Source organism: Microcebus murinus, chromosome 11 (genome assembly GCF_040939455.1).
Source record: "Microcebus murinus isolate Inina chromosome 11, M.murinus_Inina_mat1.0, whole genome shotgun sequence".
NCBI lineage: Eukaryota > Metazoa > Chordata > Mammalia > Primates > Cheirogaleidae > Microcebus > Microcebus murinus.
Genome location: NC_134114.1, coordinates 14,150,359 through 14,156,879, shown reverse-complemented (window position 1 = coordinate 14,156,879; position 6,521 = coordinate 14,150,359).

Sequence of the window (6,521 nt, the reverse complement as noted above, 5' to 3'; positions counted from 1 at the left end):
GCTTCTTTACTGCTACTATCAGGTCAGACCTCATCATTATCCACATGGATTATTCCAATAGCCAGTTAAGTGTTTTCTTCTTCCTTTATAGTCACTGTACCTACCGTTATTTCTCTCCATGGGAGCCAGTGAGATCTTTTTTTAAACAAATTGAAAATTGATCAACACTCACATGCATATAGGGTAGTAAAACTCAGTGGAAACCAAGCAAGTGGTAGAGGGCAAGAGGTGACTAGTAAATTCACATCTAACGAGTATAATGCACACTATCTCAGTGATGGACACACTTATAACTTTGACTTAAATGGCACAAAAGCAATTCATGTAACCAAAATATTTCTACCTCATAATACTCTGAATACTCTTCAACTCAACACTCTCTGATAATGCTAGGTCACATTTATAAATAGTAGTAATAGATAAAATCCTCATTATATTTAACACTACTACTACTAATAATAATAGGTCACATGTCATGCATAGTTTTAAGTTGGTGTTAATTAAACAATACTTACAGGTACTCTTTCTCCAAATATGATGGTTACTTTACACATGAAAAAAATGGAGATGTTTTTGGTTAAACAGCCTGTTCTATGGCCCTGGTAATACATGGTAGAGCTAAGATTGAAAGTTAGCTTTAGTCTTAACTTTTTTTTTTTTTTTTTTTTTTTTTGAGACAGAGTCTCATTTTGTTGCCCAGGCTAGAGTGAGTGCCGTGGTGTCAGCCTAGCTCACAGCAACCTCAAACTCCTGGGCTCAAGCAATCCTCCTGCCTCAGCCTCCCCAGTAGCTGGGACTACAGGCATGCGCCACCATGCCCGGCTAAGTTTTTCTATATGTATTAGTCGGTCAATTAATTTATTTCTATTTATAGTAGAGACGGGTCTCGCTCTTGCTCAGGCTGGTTTCGAACTCCTGACCTCGAGCAATCCGCCCGCCTCAGCCTCCCAGATTGCAGACATGAGCCACCGCACCTGGCCAACTCTTAACTTTTAATCATCCTTCTATACACATTCTTCTTTCCCATAGGGACTTTCACAATCTTTTACCTGAAAACTTTGCTCACTCTATCTCTTAGCCTTTTCTGTTTAACACTAGTCTACGTACTTGAGCCTTATTGCTCTTTATCAAATATGACAAACCTGTACTTGCCTTCCTCTTCCAGGTAAGCTCTTCCCCAGGTCTTTTCATATCTTGTTCACTCACTTGTCACCTCTTCAGAGAAGCTCTCTGACCACCTAGTTTAAAAGAGCATCTCATCAAGCTCTATTCTTTCACCATGCTTTATTTTTTTTATCAGAGAACTTATCAGAGTATATGCAGCATTAAAATATGAAAATTAGTTTTATAAAATATGAAAATTAGAATATAAAGGCAATCCAGACTCATACAGATATGTAGCTGGAAAAGGTAGAAGGATTTTAATAACCTTGTCAGATAATCACAGATAGTCTATTTTAATACTATACCAAGATGTGATAAGCATTAGTTTATTAAAGATTAAGTTGCATTGTGGAATCTGAAAACATTTCAGCAAACTTCTCAGACTATCATTTTGAAAAAATTATTATTTTTTACATTTTAAATGGTTCTTTCAACCATACATGATTATGTATCATCAGGTTCATTTGGGAAGTATTTGGTCACTGACCTATACAAATCTTCCAAATGTTGATGTATTGCATTAAATAACATTTTTTGAAAAATTAAAATTCTTATTCTCTCAGCAAATTCTTCAAGTTATGAACGCTGACAAGCACATAGTAGCAAGTACATATTTTGCAAAGTTCTAATTTTTTGCCGAAAAGTTCAAATTGTATTATTGACAAAGAGTAATGTTTGTTGTTTTACTCAGGGGACATGCTCACTTGGTTTATTTTCAATAAACTATAACCAAATACAGAAATCTAAATAAGCATAGCTTGTCTGTCAGTCATTCTTTGAAATAAAAATAATGTTCCATGAAAAAAAGTGGCTATTTCAGTTTGTAGTCTAAAAATCACAGAAAATATTTTTTTTCTTGAGAGACAGTTAGTTGTACTTTGTTATGCAGCAGAGAAGTGCTTTATGAATAATACACTTCATTTTATCACTCAATATATTAAAAATATCTACCCAAAAGTTGAGGTTTATTTTGTTTTCCACCTACATAAAATAAATCTCTAATTGAAACTGATAGCTTCTTGTTCTACCTTCTCCTTTTCTTTTTTCTGAAAAGATCTTGTGAAGAATGCAATGATTACTAGTTCAGTGTCAGTATTGTAAGTCATGCTAAGGCACTAGTAATTTTACCTATAATTGCTTTTGTACCATCAGTTCAACTATCAATACAGTTAAAAAGACCAAAAATGTCTTAGAATTATTTTGAAAATAATTTTGAACACAACAGATTACATGGAAGAGTCTTAGAGATTCACAGGCACGTATGGACAACCTTTGAGAACTGCTACTCCATAGATTTGTCAAATGAGAAACAACCCCTTACATAATGTCTATGACTACCCTGGAGGTACTCTACTACTGTTCTCCCAGAAATTACCCATACCATTTTAGGAGCTTTTAATGACAATATTTAAATAAATATGTAGAATGTGAGTAGTTAAATAACACAGTTTTCAAAGTCTTGAAAGAACACCAAAAAATGAACAATGATCTAGAACCTACTTAACATAATACCTGAAGCAATAGTTAAATACCAACATAACACATACAGGGTAGACCCAATATCTATCAAGTGCACTGAAGAATACACCATTAACACTCTTTCAGAAGGAGTATCACAGGATGATGGCTATGTGGATAATTTCACTTGAAATCAAAAATAGTTTTCTTGAGGGAGGTTTTTCTAACATAGAAAATAGAAAAATAAACTGAAATAATTATGTGGCATTTCTTTCCCCAAACAGAAAACAAAATATTGGTCCATAACTAAATATTTATTCTCACAAAGCCTATAGAACAGTAGGATGTCATTTCTTGATTACATAATGACTAAATTAATTGAAATGATAAAAATAAAAATCTGATAATCAAGACTGAATACTCCAAGTACAAAACATCTTTCATTAAGTATCATTATTCTCTGCAAGCTTCCTCTTCAATTCAACTAATTGTTTTTCTTTCAGTTGCACTTTTAAGTTGTGCTTTAATTAGTTTCCTATTAAATCAAGAGAACACATTATAAATATAGAGACTATTTGACACCAGAGAACTCAGTTTTAAATCAGATGTGTTTAAATAACTAAAGTGTATATGTGTTGATTTGCATTTAAAATAACATCACCTTTCACCCACGTTCAATAAAATAAGATCTCCAAATAATTATGTTTCCTTCTTCATTAAAATTAGTTTTTAGTTGTGCGGGCAATAAATGTATTATTTTCTTTAATAAGGATTTTATTCAAGATATGACTATGACCTTTTAGAGGAAACAATTAGAGGAAACAATTATTTTAAAGTGTCTCCTTCAGACAATTTCTATGCTTCTGCAAACACAAATGTATCCATAAAAACATAGAGCATTGCTTAGATTTAATTTCATTTTATAAAAATTTTCATACTATACATTTTATTTTTAGAAGTTTATCAACAGTGGACTTGCTTTGTAAATATATTGACACTGATATACATACATATATATATACAATTCATAATTTTAGTCTATTTTTAACAATTGCACTGTATTCCATAATATAACAGATGATTTAGTCAATGCCTTAATTACAGTTGGCTTCAAATCCATCATAATAATTATTATTATTACTATCACCATATGCTTTATTTTTGCTTGTTTCTCTTGTACAGATTCCATGAAGCGAAGTTGTTGGATCATGACTATGTAAGGAATATACCCTTCAGGTTTTCATGCATGATGTTGATTGTGCCACATAAATGTAATTATCTTATGCTTTCATAACATATGATATATAGTATTAAGACCATTTTAATATTTCAGTCTATGTAACTTTCTCAATGTCAAATGATTAAAACGTACAAGCCATAATACATACCATGTTACTGACATAATATCTTAATGTTTTTAAATTAAAATATTTATATGGCTTCATTTCTCTTCACAATATTATACATTAAAGAATAATTAATGGATACATTCACTATGAAAAAACTTGGTACCACAGAACTTTCCCTTTTCTCTTGGAAAATTTTGAAAGTTCACAAGACTATGGAGAAACAACTAGAAACTCCACTATGGAAAATTTAGGGAAAAATACTATGAAATATTTGTTTAGGTTGTCAAAGAAAAGGAAAGTGGCCTTGGCGAAATTTCAGTGTTGAGAGCCCGATATCTGAAAGTAAGAATAAGAGTAACCTTTCTGATCCTACCTCCTTGATTAAATTGACAAATAAATAAGAGACAATCCCATGTTGAGATTCCCCCCAAAAAAGTCACATGAAAATAATCTTATCTTCAGGGCAGCTGAGAAGAAAATATTTACGTTGTGAAACTTAGACAGACAGAATAAAAAGTCCTCTGGAATCCTGCCCTCTATAGGAATTCCTCGCAAATAATTGATTTGAGAAACTGCAAATTATTCTGTAAGGGTAACAAACAATACTACGAAATATCTTTTGCCAAGGGGCAGATTAAAGTTTTGAACAAGTATTTCATGTGGGAGCATTAAAACTGAATCTTTTGATGGAGACCAAGCAAAACTGCAAAAATATATTCTACTGGATGTTTAACAGATATCTTAAAAGTAATGTCACCAAAACAAAATACCTGATTCTATTTGTCATTAAATGTGCTTTCTCCCATCTATTTTTCTCACCTCTGAATGCCAAATGCCATCAGTATGATATATTTGATTAAATAATAATTCTTCATGTCACTCTTGTGGCCCTGCTTATCTTTTAGCAAGTCCTGGAGACTCTAAATCCACAAATTTTGCAAAAACGTAGAGATTCATAGCTATCAGCAAACTATTATGGACATAGACCACTAAGTCTAAAAGAAGATGTCCTGAAATAGGATGTTCACTACAGAGTCATTTTTTTCTTTTTTTTTATTTCAGCATATTATGGGGGTACAAATGTTAAAGTTATGTATATTGCCCATGCCTCCCTTTCCCCCTCAAGTCAGAGCTTCAAGCATGATCATCCCAGAGACAGTGTACATCTCACTCATTATTTGTGTATATACCCATCCTCTCCTCCCCCTTCCCACCTTCCTGATACCCCATAAATATTATTCCTATATATCTACTTAGGTGTTGATCAGTTAATACCAATTTGCTGGTGAGTAAATGTGGTGCTTGTTTTTCCATTCTTGGGATACTTCACTTAGTAGAATGGGTTCCAGCTCTATCCAGGAAAATACAAAAGGTATTATATCACCATTGTTTCTTAAAGCTGAATATTACTCCATGGTATACATATACCACATTTTATTAATCTACTCATGGATTGATGGGCACTTGACTTGTTTCCACAACTTTGCAACTATGAATTGTGCTGCTATAAACATTCGAGTGCAGGTGTCTTTTTTGTAGAGTATCATTTGATCTTTTAGGTAGATGCCCAGTAGTAGGATTGCTGGATCAAACGGTAGATCTACTTGTATCATTTTAAAGTATCTCCATATTGCTTTCCACAGAGGTTAAACTAGTTTTCAGTCCTACCAGCAGTGTAGGAGTGTTCCTATCTCTCCGCATCCACACCAACATTTATTGTTTGGGGACAGAGTCATTTTTAACAACAACAACAACAACAAAAAAAGAATCAACAGTGCTATCCTTGGCATTAAAAAGACATTTTTTGGAAGCAGGATTTCTTGGTAGACCCAGGGAAGTGATATATAAATAAATATAGTATATATAATTAGACATTAATCCCAGAGGAATTATCCAGTGCTTTGTGCATTATTAGAACCTGACACTCATTTAAAATGTTTCCCTTGATTGTGAAAACCCAAACTTTCATCATCCAACACTACCAGAGTCAATAAGAGGAAGAAAGTGCTGTGTTCTGACCCTGGACAGCATCATGTCTTATGCTTTCCCAAGTTTGAAAACTATCTCAAGGTTATTTGTTCTCAAGAGCACAAGGAAATTAAATTAGCTACACTAATTTTACTTTTTTATATATTTTTTTATTTCAGCATATTATGGGAATACAAATGTTTAAGTTACACATATTGCCTTTGCCTCACCTGAGTCAGAGCTTCAAGTGTGTCCATCCCCCAGACTGTGTGCACCACACCCATTAGGTGTAAATATATCCATCCACTTTTCTCTCCTCCCACTTGCTCAGCACCCCATGAAGGTTATTACTATATGTGCACTTAAGTTTTGATCATTTAATACCAATTTGATGGTGAATATATGCGGTGCTTGTTTTTCCATTCTTGTGACACTTCACTTAATACAATGGGTTGCAGCTCTATCCAGGATAATATAAGAGGTGCTAGATCACCATGGTTATTTGTAGCTGAGTAGAAATCCATGGTATACATATATCACATTTTATTAATCCATTCATGTATTGATGCATACATTTTAAAG